This window comes from Urocampus carinirostris, chromosome 8, assembly GCF_059441175.1.
Source record: "Urocampus carinirostris isolate Australia breed hairy pipefish chromosome 8, RoL_Ucar_1.0, whole genome shotgun sequence".
Lineage (NCBI taxonomy): Eukaryota > Metazoa > Chordata > Actinopteri > Syngnathiformes > Syngnathidae > Urocampus > Urocampus carinirostris.
Genome location: NC_142356.1, coordinates 41,207,563 through 41,223,768, shown reverse-complemented (window position 1 = coordinate 41,223,768; position 16,206 = coordinate 41,207,563). Strand labels below are relative to the sequence as shown.

At 39.1% G+C, this 16,206-nt stretch overlaps 1 protein-coding gene across 1 annotated transcript in view; it reads right to left on the bottom strand.

Moving 5' to 3' along the window:
• pcdh7a (protocadherin 7a) overlaps positions 1 to 16,206 on the bottom strand; it is a 118,486-nt gene that overhangs the window by 76,342 nt on the left and 25,938 nt on the right. The window lies entirely within an intron of this gene.

The window sequence follows — 16,206 nt, the reverse complement described above, 5'->3', positions numbered from 1 at the left end:
GCATCACTGAATAAGCCGCAGGGTTGAAAGTTTGGGAAAAAAGTAGCGGCTTATAGTCTGGAATTTACGCTATATCACTGGTGGTCTAGTGGTAAGGATTCAATGTTCTCACCGCCGCGACACGGGTTAAATTCCTTTTGCATCTAATGTGTTGCGAATCTGATCAGCGATATTTTTAGACTTATTGGTCCTAGCACAAATGCCGTAATACATAAAACTTCATGTATAACAGACACCCAAACTTATACATGAAGAAATACAATTGTTACTGTTGAGCACTAAAGGCTACTAGTTTGATACATATTTCCAAATTAACAACTTATCATGTTACTACTATGTTGTTACTATATTGTCATTATGCTTTTACCAGGATGTCAATATTAGACTTGAGGTAGAACAGATTCAGTCAACCATTAAAACATTTGCCTTGTATAAGGGTACTGAGTGATATACATAGATACATTATATGCTCATTTTAAAATAATTTGTTAATGTATTTTTGTTAAAATCATCCTACAACTGATAAATAACTTTAATTTTCCTCTTTATCCCTGTCTCTCTCCACTTGTCATCTCATCCCCATCAAAGTATTTTCATTGGTTCACTGTAGGGTTTGCAGCACTTTGTCTCTGCACGTACTAATTATCTCGGCTACGCATGTGCAAAGCACACACAATAGAGCGCTGCTGCCCCCTAATTTAGTGGAGGTGCAATTGCACTTTATTGTAGGACAGTAAAATAAAAAAAGTTCCTGGTGTCAAATGTTCTGTTTGAGAACCACTGCATTTGCGGGATTTCTCATTCTGCTTAAACAAAAACACATTTTCTATAAAATCCCAATGCCCCATCACAATTAAGCTGTTTACAGAACTGGTCCATGGGCTGCTCAGGTGATCTTATGAGCTACGTACTAGTGTTGAACATTTTTTAAGGCGACGACAAAGCGGTATGTAGACCTACTAACTCAATGATTTGCAAATGAATCATGCATCGTAGCGCATGTTTGTGTGCATGTGTGTGTTTTTGTGTCTGTGTCGCCAGTGGTTTGAGGGCAAAAGAGGCCACTTTGCCCATATTGACTGCAGTGCCATGTGACCGCTGTGATCATTAAAGTGTCCTGATGCCACCGGGTATCCTGATGACCCACATCTCAGCGGTCCATTCTCGCTCTTTGGCTGACACCCAAACAAGCCTCACCCCCAGCCCCTACACACACCCCCACCACTCCCGTTTGCTGGGAAGCCATCGTGCAAACTCCAATGGATATTTTTGGTTCTGACTGAAAAATGCTGCAACGGGCATTAAAATCTAAAAGAGCAACAGCCATCTGTTTTTTTTTTCCCGGACCAGAACGCTCACTCATTTGTTAAGTGCTCTTGAATGATTTAAAGCGTGAGCCAGTATCATGTGGCATCTTCTTGATGGAATACCCTCCTTGACAACTTGCCCACTCTTGTATTGTAATTAGAACATGCAAACTCCAGAAAGGTTCGATCTCATGACGTCAGAACACGTGCTAAGCACTGCTCTGCCGTGCTGCCGGCTGAGATAGTCAATAGCATCTAATACATACTTGTACTGCATAAATTGCTTTTTAGTTTTAAAGAATGTTACTTCTTTCTTATTCTTAATCAAATGTTTTTTTTTATCATAGTATTCTAGGATATATGAAGGATTCATTATTTTTAATGTAGCAATAAGATAGCAGTACTTAACGTGAAAGTTCATAAGGAAATAATTTTAGAAAGAAGTAATGTGAATAAAAGTAAAAACAAAGAATGTAGAAAGAGAGAAGTGGCAATAAGGATAGAGAAAGAGACAGAGAAAGATAAAGAAGAAGAGAACAATAAAAAAAGAAAGAGAGAAAGAGAGAAAGAAAGAGACAGAGCGAGAAAGAGAGAAAAAAAGAAAGGAAGAAAGTGTCATGATTACTGATGCGAGGCACCTGAGTCGGGTCCGTTGGCGCCAACAGCCACGGTCACTGATTGGATGCTGACCTCTTTTTAATCCCCCGCCTTCCTGTCAACAATTGTCAGTACGCTAGGCAAGCCCTTTTTTGACTCCTGACTCTATCCTGTCCTGTTTCCCGTCTGATTCCCGGTGCCAACCTCTTTTCTGAACCTGTTTTACGTTTTTGCTCCTCCGTCCCGGCCATCGACCTGATTTTTCCTCGCTATCGACACTGCCTGCTACCAGTGACCGATGATCACCGGATCGTGGGTGCAAGCTCTTTCCTCCCTCTAAATAAAGCTGAGTAAACGTTTCTGGTCCGTGAAAGAAAGAAAGAAAGATCATTAGACCGAAAAAATAATAAAATAAATAGACCTTAAAACTAATATACTATATACTGTATGTATGTATGTATGTATGTATGTATGTATGTATGTATGTATGTATGTATGTATGTATGTATGTATGTATGTATTTTCCTCTAGTTATTTTCAAGAAGTATTTGAAAATGCATTTTAACTTTTTTTTTTAAATCAAAATTGTACTTAAGTATTGATCTAATCTATTTTATTGCAAAACATTTGTATTTGTATTTTACAAAAATAAAAAAAAACAATACCCAACATGAGCAATTAAAATATTTAAAATACAGTCAAGTATAGATAGTAAATGAAATACCTTAAAATAAAATAAATACACAGTTAAAATATATGCATTGGGATTTTTTGGGGCATTGAAAAAAAAAATCTTGAAATTGTTGTTTAATTCCACTTGACTATCTCATCACATCTCATTAGCGTCACCGCTTATCCTCAGTAGGGTCGCGGGGGTGCTGGAGCCCATCCCAGCAATTATCGGGCAGTGGGCAGGGGACACCCTGAACTGGTTGCCAACCAATTGCAGGGCACACTGGGACAGACAATTCACTCGCTCATTAACACCTAGGGACAATTTGGACCGGCTAATCCACCTGAAATGCATGCAGTCTTTGGAAACCGGAGTGCCCGGAGGAAACCTATGCAAGCACGGGGAGAACATACAAACTCCGCACAGGAAGTCCGGTAGCTGGATTTGAACCCACACAGGAGGTTCCCAAGACCTTAGAACTGTGCCGCACACGCGCTAACCACTGCGTCGCCGTGCTGCCCTCCACTTGACTAATGCAAAAAAACAAAACCAAAAAATTAAAGTGAGAACCGAGTGGCCTCGACATTCATTCTGCAAGTGGTTGGCAGCTCATCCTTAAATAGATATGCCAGATGCAAGACATTTAGCCTCAGGTCTTGTTAAGCTATTTTATTCAAAAGCTTGGCATGGAAAGACGGACAACACAAGCACACAGTGCCTCTGGCCGCCACAGGTTTTCTACTACTTTAGTACACTGAACCCTCGCTACTTCGCACTTTGGTTGTTCCCGATTCTTTTCTCTGCGGATTTTGAGATAAATTTAATTGTCTTTATTTCCATTGATATCAAGATATCTATCATTTTTTTTCAGCACTCAGCAAACACTATCAGGGGGGCAGGTTAGGGAGAGCTTTGTTTGGTGGGTGGGCGTGACTGTCGAGAAATTTCGATTTATTTTACAAGATGGAATCTATACCTAGTAGTTGCCGCAATGTTTGTCTGTCGTCTTTTGCTGCTACACTGTGCTCTTGGCACTGGTTTTCTTTTGTATTAGACAACAGAGCCTTCTAGTTGTCAAACATTACATACAGGGGCTCTTTTTAGTTAAATTTGACCAGAAATAATTAACACAGAGCTACCACATGCTAAAAATCTCATGTAAATTGCTATGCTAGTTCATAGCAAGCCTAAGGGATCCAACCTACCAAGCAGTTTATAGAAAATGCAGCAATTGTGATTTTTACAAAAAAGTTGATTGTTCCAAAATTAAACAGCTGAATTCCAGCGAATTTTTTACAATAAAATTATCACTATTTTGTTGTTTGCAGTAATTTCTAACTGATAGCATTGTCTAACAACTACTTACATTCTTAAAATGGCACTCGTAAATGCTGGAAGGTAATTCCTGCTCGTCCCCGTAATTTTTTGTTACTGTAGCATTGAAATGGTTATAGTAAGAAAATGATTGTTTCAAGTACAGTTCAAACGCCAACCCAAACCCTAACAAAGATGAAAAATAAGCGCTGATCCGAACGTGTATAAGAAATGCAGACGCAACATGATGAGCTTGACAGAGGCTTCAATTCTAACCAGGAGTCATACACCTTTTTCATAGCCAAGTCTAAGCACGATTTAGGGGTTTTTGGAAGCCAAATTTCAAATTTTTCCAGTACCATTGAAATAAAAAAATCTGGTGTGAATATGGTATTTTGCAGAGCCACAAATATATTTGTGATTTCCATATGCAATTTTTAATTTCACGTGTGCATTTATCAAGACATATGATTTTTAGATATTGAGAAAATCACATATATATCTATTAGTTTTGTAAACATACATCTCTACATAGGTGTTGGGTAAAAATGACTGAAATTTGTAGCTTGCATTTTCAATTGCAAGAACTTCTTTTCACTATAACTTACCAATTGGAAACACTATTGTATATTTTGCATGGCCCATGATAAATGTCCATAACCGATACGTAATTCTTGCACTAATACACATTTCAGGACCTGTTTAGGTGTAGCACTTGGGTTTAACCTATAGGATGTGATGCTGCTTCATGGGACAATGCCATACAAACTAATATCAACTGCAGTTAATCACAGAGGAAGAATAATATCAATGGCAAAGTCAAACCTACAGGTATCAGTGTCATTTACAAGCACTTCACCGAAAATTCAAGCACCTTTTAATCCTTGTAAACACAAAATCAAAAGTCATTTTTAAGGATTTTAATCACCCGTACAAACCCTGGATTACACAAGCATGGAGCAAGAAAGTTCTATATTCCATACAGCACCTTTAAAAAAAAATCACTTTTAAATTAAATATGATTTTCAATGTTAGTCATCTCTCTTATTGTCAATAATGACAGTCCTACATTCACACCAGAAATAAACATCTGACTAGCATAATCCCTCTCCCCAGTAGGAATTCAGGCCCCCTTCCGGCAAAACCTGTTTTGTGTAAACAAATTCCGACACGTGCAAGAAAACCGCAACCATTAGGCCGAGTGTGAGGTGGACGTGAGACGGTGGACACTTCTGCACAGGAGTTAATTACTCCCCGTGATCAATAATTCATTACTCTGTCAGTTTGTGTGTCTACGCGTCCCTCAATGTGCTTCAGTGCTGATGTGCTTCTCGGTTCGAATCCTTGAATAGTGTGCAGAGGGTTTGTACACCTTATTCATGGCCAAATTTAAGCACTTTTTAAGCACTTTCAAGGCCAATTTTCCTATTTCTTCCAGTACCATCAAAAGAGGAATTCCGGCGTGAATCATCATATTATGAAGATCAACAAATATATCTGCAAATTGCAAATGGGATTATTAATCTTGCGTGTGCATTTATCAAGACATTATTTTTAGATCTTCAGTAAATGGTGAAAATATTTGTGGGTTTTAACAATATGTGTGCAAATTTTTCTGAGACAAATCTCTCCCAATATAGGTATTGGGTAAAAATGACAGTAATATGTAGCTTATAATTTTAGTTGCATTAAGTTGTTCCCATTACAATTCACCACTGGGAAACGAAGCTACCATACCATGCAATTACAGCTGCTGCGTTGTGCCAACTTTATTCATCTCATCTCATCTCATCAGCTGCACCGCTTATCCTCAGTAGGGTCGCGGGGATGCTGGAGCCCATCCCAGCAATCATCGGGCAGTGGGCAGGGGACACCCTGGGCTGGTTGCCAACCAATCGCAGGGCACACAGGGACAGACAACTCACTTGCTCAGTCACACCTAGGGACAATTTGGACCGGCCAATTCACCTGAAATGCATGTTTTTGGAATGTGGGAGGAAACCGGAGTGCCCGGAGGAAACCCACGCAAGCACGGGGAGAACATACAAACTCCGCACAGTAAGGCCGGGAGCTGGATTTGAACCCACTAGGGAGGTTCCCACGACCTCAAAACCATGCCGCACACGCGCTAACCACTGCGCCGCCGTGCTGCCTGCCAACTTTATTATTTTCTCAATTTTTGTATGTCGCTGTTTAATGAGTGGCTTATCAAATCAGACTGGTGAAAAACTCAGCAAGACCATCATGCATTCTCAAGCACTTCACCCAAAATTCAGGCAGTTCCCTGACCTCCAGTACAAAGCCTTATTTTATTTAGATGAGATGGTTCCTGAACTTAGGTGTAACTTGAGGTGTGCGTGATGATGCAAACAGTCACGTTTGAAGCCCCGCAAAGAGGGTGTGTACCTTGTGACTGAGTGACTGATTCAGAAAATTATCCACCAGATTTTATTTTCACTTGTTGCATATATATATATATATATATATATATATATATATATATATATATATATATATATATATATATATATATATGCAATATAAATTGCATTAAGAAGATGATATAAAACGCATTATTTTATAGCATGTTATACATTATTCTGTCCACATAATACCGTAATTGAGAAAATGATTCATGTTGAAGCCCTATGTATGTGTGAAAGATTTCACTGCAGGGTTCCGCTGCTCTATAGGGCTTCATTTTAACATCACTACGCTTCGGCATTTTTTTGAGTGCACGTAAGCATAGAGAATCAAACTCTCCGAGTAAGCATTTTCTTACCCTGGGAAAGGCAGATTAAGAGGATTGACTCCGTAATGGATTAACCTCATAAGTGTGTGTGCGTATTATTTAGTGCGTGTGTGTGTGTTGAGTAGGATCAGCGGGTTCCTGTGTATGAATTGATTAGCCTAAGAAGCTCCTCCGGTTCTCTTTTAATGACCACGTCAGCACTTTTACCATGGGGAGGATACATTCCGGTTTGTCAGTCATGCAAACAAGACACTAGCCCTTTAAGAGGGACGGCATGTCGCTCAAGCTTCACGCGGGGTCGGTGCAGCCAGAATGATTGATGGGCGGAATATGGACCTGACTGGCCCATGCGCGGAATCTATTCGTCGGTTCGACTTTGGCCAACTTGGTAAAATCAGAGGCATGTAGGAATAGACACGCAGAGGAAAATAAAATACAACAACTGCAGAACAAAAACATAAAAAGGAGAAATAGGACCTAAACTCTGATACAGCAAAAGGTTGAAAATGAAGCAAAATAAAAAAGATCAATTAAAGGCTATAGTAAAAATTGGGTCTAAGACTCTTAACCCTCTTAAAAAAATCAATGGTTCCAGTAGACCTGATATTTTTTGGCAGACCGTTCTATTGGCAAGAACCAACTTGGCTAGGTGTTCTCTCACCTATTAAGTTTGGTGGTAGATAGACCCATGTAGGGGAGGCAGAAACTCGGAGAAGGGGTGCTCAAACCCAGGACAGCATTTATTTACAACACTAAGAGCAAAATAGCAAACAAAAAAGTTGGCACGAAGCAACTAATGATATGTCCAAACAAAAAAACAAGAAACAAAAACCAAACCTGAAGTTCAAACTAGAAAACAACCGACACTGGAAATAAAAACTGCAATGAGCAAATTAACAAAAGAACAGCAGAAATAAATGCAAAAAAAACCTCCTGGGGTGGCAAAATGAAATGACAATGACCCAACCATGTGTAATGTTCAAAATGTCCTTTTAAAGATTTCTGGATAATTGGGCAGAGGTGTGTGATAAATGGACACACCTGTACCAACTTAAAACCCTAGTTGGGGCCCTCTGGTGGAGGAGGTATGTTTTTGGTCCTCACCTTAGGACCAGTTAAACGATTGCTCACCTCCCAAGACCTCTTACCACCACTTTCAGCTTTTTCCACTTTAAGCATGCGCTTACCCCAATCAGACTCTTGATCCCACAAACTCGTTTGTATTACACGGCAAGTTTGTTTTTGTAGTATTGCATGTCCTTTTTGGGTTTTTTTCTGAGCACTAGCCATGACTTCAGCAAAGGGAAATGTTAAGGTATTTTCTGAGAAGAAAGAGGGGAATGGTGTCAATTGAAACAAAACAGGAAATAATAGATCAACAGGGGAGTGGTGTTGGGCAGCACGGCAGTGCAGTCCTTAGCGCATGTGCGGCACGGTTCTGAGGTCATGAGATCAAACTTTCCTGTGTGGAGGTTGCATGTTCTCCCTGTGCTTGCGTGAGTTTCCTCCGGGCAATCCAGTTTTCTCCCACTTTCCAAAAACATTTATGTCAGGTTAATTGGCCAGTCCAATCCCTAGGTGTGAATGAACGAGTGAGTTGTTTGTCTCTTCGTGCCCTGCGACTGGCTGGCAACCAGTTCAGAGTGTCGCCTACCCAATGCCTAAAGATATCTGGGATGGGCTCCAGCACCCCCGCGACCCTACTCAGGATAAGCGGTGCAGATAATGTATGGATGGATGGATGGGAGTGTTGTTTGTGTGACCTAGCAAGAGAAGGATTAGTCAACATCTATTTGTTCGTTATTGAAATATGTGATTAAGGCTTTTAATCCAACCAGGGTCGTGCCTTTTCTTACAAAGTTTTGTCATTAAACACTTTAAATGAAAAAAACTTGTGTTATTGCGGATTTGTGACAAGGTGCTAACAGGAGATACACTCACATAGCGCAGAAGTCGCGGTCTCTCTACAAAGACTGACAACTTAAGGGGATTCCCAAATTCTAAAACATACATGTGAAAATAGTAGTTTTTCGCACATCATCTATATACTGTATATGTCATCGGTATACTGTATTCCATTTTTTTTCCGAGATAATGCATTTTGAGGACAGTCCGCCTTGTCTTTGACTTCCTGAGCTCTGATGTCATGTGAAGCACACCAGCACCCTAGCAAGCCAGTCACTCCATTGGTTTACATGTTAACTAGTCTGATATTTTGAGTATTTTAAGCCAAGTTTTGGTAGTTTTTGTGTACAATATCTAGGCGTGGTGTCGCAAATGGGTGCAGCAACGGTAAAACATATAGCGAGCAGCCAAAATGGGGCGAACTAGCCAAAATAAAACAGAAACCTAACAAGGGCTAAACCACCTGGAACAATTCAGGCTTGCCGGCATAAAGGACGAACCGGGATCAATAGGCTGGGAAACCAAAACAGAAGGCTGGCTCAGCAAAAACATGAAGTTAGCAGCCGGGATAACCACGAGCCCACAACAAAACACTACCATGGAAACCTTTTGAAGCCTGCACGCTCATGGGAGCTATCTTGACAAAACTATACCAATTGCAAGACAAGCGTTACGGTAATAGTTACTTTCACTGGTAACTCGTTACTTTTACTATTATTCAGTTACTACCGCAGCTAAATGGTAAATGGTAAATGGTCTGGATCTATATAGGGCTTTTCACGTCACTGAAAACCTCCCAAAGATCTTTACTATGTGCTTTAGACTTATCCATTCAAACTCACACTTACACACCGACAGCCAGAGATACAAGATATGATATGATAAGATACAGATATGCACCTTGCATGGCTGCCCATGCAAGGTGCATACCTGCCTATCGGGGACATTAGGGGTTCAGTGTCTTGCTCAAGGACACTTCGATATTTAACTTGGAGCCGGGAATCTAACCTGCGACATCTCAGTCCCAAGTGGAGCGCTCTAGTTACTCTCAGTTACATTTTGGAAGGAGTAGTGAGGTACTATAACTAATTGGGATGCCAGAACGGATTAATTAGTGTTTATTTATTTCATATTGGGAAAATGTGCTCGTTACACAAGCACTTCAAGCTAGAAGCATGATCCTTGAACAAATTAAGCTCATAAGCAAACATACTCCTGTTCATCATGTCTATGATCGATGCATCTAAAATGATTGATGCTGGTGGGCGGAAGCTGGACCCGTCAGTTTGACTTTGGCTAACTTGGCATGCCGGTGAAGGATAACAAGACCAATTAGCTAGTCGCAGGCAACAACCCGCCCACTTTTGTGTTTGAACACCTCAGGTGGGGGGGAGTAAACCCGTGTATACGAGCAAAAACACGTCTGTTCGTGTACGCTGACGCTTGGCGGGGGGTAGACTCTGCGTCCCCGGCGTCAGATCACGCTAATGCGCCACGTCGAGCGTGCACATCTAGACAGCGGGGGGCGCCGAAGCACGGCTCACAGCTTTAACATGCCAAAACGTCTGCATGCGTGCGAGTTGGTGGAGATAAAACGCTGTTTAGATGTCAGCGTCTGTAAATAAGAAGACGTGACGGCGGGGAAGAAACGATAGCAATCAGGCTCAGAAGCAGATCAGGGAGAATAACCTATCGAGGCTTTAAATCCATGTTTTTTAATGCCACCGATGAGTATAGACGTCGTATCTTTATTGCAGGGGTCGGGAACCTTTGTGACCCAAAGAGCCATATTAGCAGTAATATTTAAAAATATATCTTTAAGAGAGCCACACTGTATATTTTAAGACAAAACTATATAAAACCACCAAACCTGCTCTCTAGACATAAGCCCATTCTTCAGCACATATTATTTCACTGTGTGTCATGTGATGATTTGATATAATCTATCAAATGATCCTAATGTCAGAGCTTGTGTCCCATATGTATATATATATATTTATATATACAGTGCATCCGGAAAGTATTCACAGCGCTTCACTTTTTCCACATTTTGTTATGTTACAGCCTCATTCCAAATTGTATTAATTTAATCTCTTATCTAAAAATTCTACACAAAATACTCCATTATGACAATGTGAAAAAGTTTTTTTTTCCTAAAAAATCACATTTACATAAGTATTCACAGCATTTGCCATGAAGCTCAAAATTGAGCTCAGGTGCATCTTTTTTCCACTGATCATCCTTAAGATCTTTCTACAGCTTATTTGGAGTCCACCTGCAGTAAATTCAGTTGATTGGACATGATTTGGAAAGGCACACACCTGTCTATATAAGGTCCCACAGTTGAGTGTGCATGTCCGAGCACACACACCAAGCATGAAGTCAAAAGAACTGTCTGTAGACCTGCGAGACAAGATTGTCTTGAGGCACAAATCTGGGGAAGGATACAGAAAAAAATCCTGCTGCTTTGAAGGTCCCAATGAGCACAGTGGCCTCCATTATTCGTAAATGGAAGACATTCTGAACCACCAGGACTCTTCCTAGAGCTGGCCGGCCTTCTAAACTGAGCGATCGGGCAAGAAGGGCCTTAGTCAGGGAGGTGACCAAGAACCTGATGGTCATTCTGTCAGAGCTCCAGCGTTCCTCTGTGGAGAGAGGAGAGCCTTCCAGAAGGACAACCATCTCTGCAGCAATCCACCAATCAGGCCTGTATGGTAGAGTGGCCAGACGATAGCCACTCCTTAGTAAAAGGAACATGGAAGCTCGTCTGGAATTTGCCAAAAAGCACCTGAATGACTCTCAGACCATGAGAAACAAAAATCTCTGGTCTGATGAGACAAAGTTTGAACTCTTTGGTGTGAATGCCAGGCGCCATGTTAGGAGGAAACCAGGCACCGCTCATCACCAGGCCAATACCATCCCTACAGTGAAGGATGGTGGTGGCGGCATCATGCTGTGGGGATGTTTTTCAGCAGCAGGAACTGGCAGACTAGTCAGGATAGAAGGAAAAATGAATGCAGCAATATATAGAGATATCCTGGATGAAAACCTGCTCCAGAGCGCTCTTGACCTCAGGCTGGGGCGAAGGTTCATTTTTCAGCAGGACAACGACCCAAAGCACACAGCCAAGATCTCAAAAGATTGGCTTCAGAACCACTCCGTGAATGTCCTGGAGTGGCCCAAACAGAGTCCAGACTGGAATCCGATCGAACATCTCTGGAAAGATCTGAAAATGGCTGTGAACAAACATCTCCCATCCAACCTGATTGAGCTTGAGACTTATTGCAAAGAAGAATGGGCAAAACTGCCTAAATATAGGTGTGCTAAACTTGTGGGATCATATTCAAAAAGACTTGAGGCTGTATTTGCTGCCAAAGGTGGATCAACAAAGTATTAAGCGAAGGCTATGAATACTTATGTAAATGTGATTTCTTAGGTTTCTATTTTTAATAAATTAAAAAAAAAGTAAAATAAAAACTTTTTCACATTGTTATAATGGAGTATTTTGTGTAGAATTTTGAGATAAGAGATTAAATTAATACAATTTGGAATGAGGTTGTATCATAACAAAATGTGAAAAAAGTGAAGCGCTGTGAATACTTTCCGGATGCACTATACATACAGTATATATATATATATATATATATATATATATATATATATATATATATATATATATATATATATATATATATATATATAAAATATACCACTGAAAATTGGGAACCATTTGTCAGAGAAATGTCCTATTGGCAAATTTGATCTCTGAGCCCTATGTACTCATGAAAAGAGCCACATTTGGTTCGCAGGCCATAGGTTAGTTTTTCAGATCTCAACGAACGACTGAATGGGCTTTATTGTCATTTTACAAGTATAATGCAATTGGAGGGCTTCTCCTTTTAGTGCAAGTAAAAAATTAAAAAATTAAAAAAATAGAAAAAATGTGCAAAAGAGGAATAACATTGAAAATTATATTTTAATCATATATGATAAATATGTGCAAATTCACAGTGATAGTTGAACAGTGCATTGTGCTAATCTGGTCTAAGAGTCGGAATGTTACAATATCTCAATTAAGCGAAGTCCTTTCCCACTGAAGAATTTTTTGGGTATGACAGAGGTTGATTGATATTTTGAAAGTAAAAGGGACATTGTGTCTCATTAAGCGCCTCCTAGAGGTAAAAAAGAAAAAGAATAAAATATTTCAAATAATCCGAGATACATTAAATCATGCACAGGAGCATTTTTAACTCCTCGTAGGTTAATAAATTGGTATCTTTTACATTACATGAGACTTATTTTCAAAGAGCCGACATTATTGCCGGCTTTCTTGCTGCTGGGCAAAATTAATGAGAAAAAAAAGAGTGCTTGGTCACTTTGAATCACCGTTTTTCCAAATTCATCCGCGTGTTTTTAACACTTGTTTTTTTGCATGACATAATACAGCAACATCTAGTGGTGAACCAATACACTCTATGTTATGTTTGGTAGGTTTCTATTGTATTACATTTTATTTGTAATTTCTTTAATATTTCACTGGATGGAAAAAGAGAAACTTTAGTCATAGAAATGAATGATAATATTGCATCAGATCCTTTTTTGCAGATTTTCTGTCTTTAGAGTGTGCCAATCTTGAAAATTGCATTTCAATTCCTGGTCACGAAGCAGAATTATTTCGTAAAATAGCTGATTTTTAAGTAACAATAAAAGTTTAAATATAATTGTATGGTAAGAAATGTGCTAATTATTCATTAAAAAGTTGTGTGCGTGGTGGGGCTGTGAATGGGATAAAATTGGAATTGTGAGTTTGTCATAAAAACATGATATTTTGCGCCATGTTGCCCACACCTATATTTACAGCAATTTTATTAAGATTAGGTAACAAAAAGCACATTTAAACCTAAATAAAAAGAAATAATCAAATGAATGAACTTCTGACAAAATAAATAAACAGAAAGACGTTGTGTCAATATATTCCTTTGATAAGCAGCCGCTATGAATTGTACTTTTCTTCTTAAACAATACCTGGCAGTTTTTTCATTTTACTCTTTTTCCAAATTTATATTTAATTTTGTTGAATTGTTTGTAGTATTTATCTGTTACTTTTTTGAATATTTAATTAGTATTTTAATTATAATTACAATTATAAAATATATGTCTTATTATTTTATTAGTATATACATTTCTTATTATAGTTTTCCATCCATACATTATCTGCACCGCTTCTCCTAAGTAGGGTCGCAGGGGTGCCGGGGCCCATCCCAGCTATCTTCGGGCAGTGGGCAGGGACACCCTGAACTGTTGTAATTATAGTATTATACTAAGTAATATATGAATTCATTTATTTAGTTTGTATATATATATATATATATATATATATATATATATATATATATATATATATATATATATATATATATATATATATAGTTATTTTGACTAATTATTATTTTTTTCATAAACGTTAGTTCCTCAATCAGATGTGTCTTTAGAAACATATTTTTTGTTTGTTTTTAACGGAAGTTGCCTAAAACTAACGAGTGAAAATAAGTGGAAAAAGATATAAAAATCGATTGAAGCAAAATTTACCTGGGAAACAATTTTTTTTTTGTTTACTTATTTCACTATATATTTTCTTCAATTTTCCAATTTTTGCAATGTATTATACGGCTGGCATTTATCGAAAGCTCAAGCACCGCTAATATAAATTTGGCTTGCGTGACTTATTGCTAGCACAAGCATTTAATGACAGCTTTAGCGTGGCTAATGCAAATGTACCTAGGACCGTTTAGCAGGCACGAGGGTCTGGAAATGACTGCTGACGCTAAAGTATTGCCGACAAGTGTTGCTAAAGCGAGCAGTACACAGTTGGTGCGAGGGCTGTAAATGACTGAAAAGTATCAGCGACAGGTTACGCTAATGCTAGAACCAGTGACGTGCAGTCATAGAACTACAAAATGAAAACATTTTTTAAACAGTTATATCTATATAAAGTTTACCCTCTTCTTGTCCTTGGGTCAAAATGACCCGCAACTTTGTTTTTAAAAAGCCTGAAAAAAAATAATATTAATATTTTCTTAACTTTAAATGTTATGACTTAAAATGGTTGTAACAGCAGAAACAATGATAAGTTGTTTTCATTCACATTTACATGTAAGCTGTATAGAAAGTACCGGTACATAAAAATCCTTGGTGTGTAAAAATTTCAATGTATGATAGAAGAGTACATTTTTTACATTTTGTGCTTTTTGTTACATTGTTATTGTTAATATATGGATTAAAGCAACCAAAAAAATAGAGCTGAAAGAGCAGAGCCAAAAGGGGCTTCATGGCGGCGCATGGATGCATGCTTGCGGCTAGTTGCTCTCCAGCTAATCTTCTATTTATTGCCGTTCTCTTGTCTTTTTTGCTTTCACTTTTGGACACATGTGTGGCCAAAAACACTTACAGTAGGGACGAACTTATTCGGTTGGGTGGGCGTCTAAATTTCGACTTTTCGGGCACTTTTTATACCGCCTATGATATACCGAGCGAACTTCAAAGAGATCCGGCATCCTTGTGGACCGCTATTCCTCTTAATAAACGACGACAACGGCGCCGTAAGGACAGAAAACAGAAGCGTGGTTGCCGTGCAGGTAGATGTGTGAAGCGTGCGAAGTCTAAGCAGCAAGATGGACGCGAGGATGTAACTAATTCCACCATTCATTCCTCGCCGGACAACCGAAGCTTTACACTCAGCGCACACGAAAAGCAACAACCGCGGCATCTTTTGAAGATCTCGACAAAGACTACAAAGAGTTCAGCTAAGTCAAATGATTCAGCAAAGCTAAAATTTGGTCTGTTAAATATTAGATCGCTTGCTCCAAAAGCTTTACTTGTTGATAACATTATTCGTGATTATAAACTTAACTGTATGGGTCTTTGTGAAACTTGGTTACGCCCGGATGAGTATTTAGCGCTAAATTACGCTTCTCCCCCAGACTACGAGAGTAGCCATGTAGCACGCACGTCGAAAAAGGGTGGCGGTGTCGCGCTCATTTCTGAAAAAACGCTCAAATTTAATCCTCGTACCTCTAATAATTACAAGGTGTTTGAGGCTCTTGTGATGCGGTCCTCTCTATTGTCAATTTATGTAATAACTATCTATCGCGCACCTGGGCCGTACACAACTTTCTCAGACGAATTTGCTGAACTTTTGTCTGAACTAGTAACCTATGCAGACAAAATTATAATTATGGGGGACTTTAACATTCATATGAACTCCCCACTCAGTTCACTTACTATTGCGTTTAATTCTCTAATTGATGCATTTGGTTTTAATCAACTGGTTGATTTGCCAACCCAAAAAGATAGGAACACGCTAGACTTGATTCTGACTCGAGGAGTTTTAACCTCAAACATCATGGTGTTACCGTGTACTACCGTTATCTCGGATCATTATTTAGTTACATTTGAGGTGCTAGCTAAAAGTAGTGTTAAAAAAGCTGAAGGATTTAGCGGACGCAATATAAGCACTGGCACAGTTTCTGAGCTCTTTGAACTACTTCCTGGAGCAGTTGCGTCTTTTCCTGCATACAATGGCTCGATTGACTCACTCATAAATGATTTCAATACCTCAGGTATAGTTCCAGCAGCTTTTAAGTCCGCCGTTATTAAAC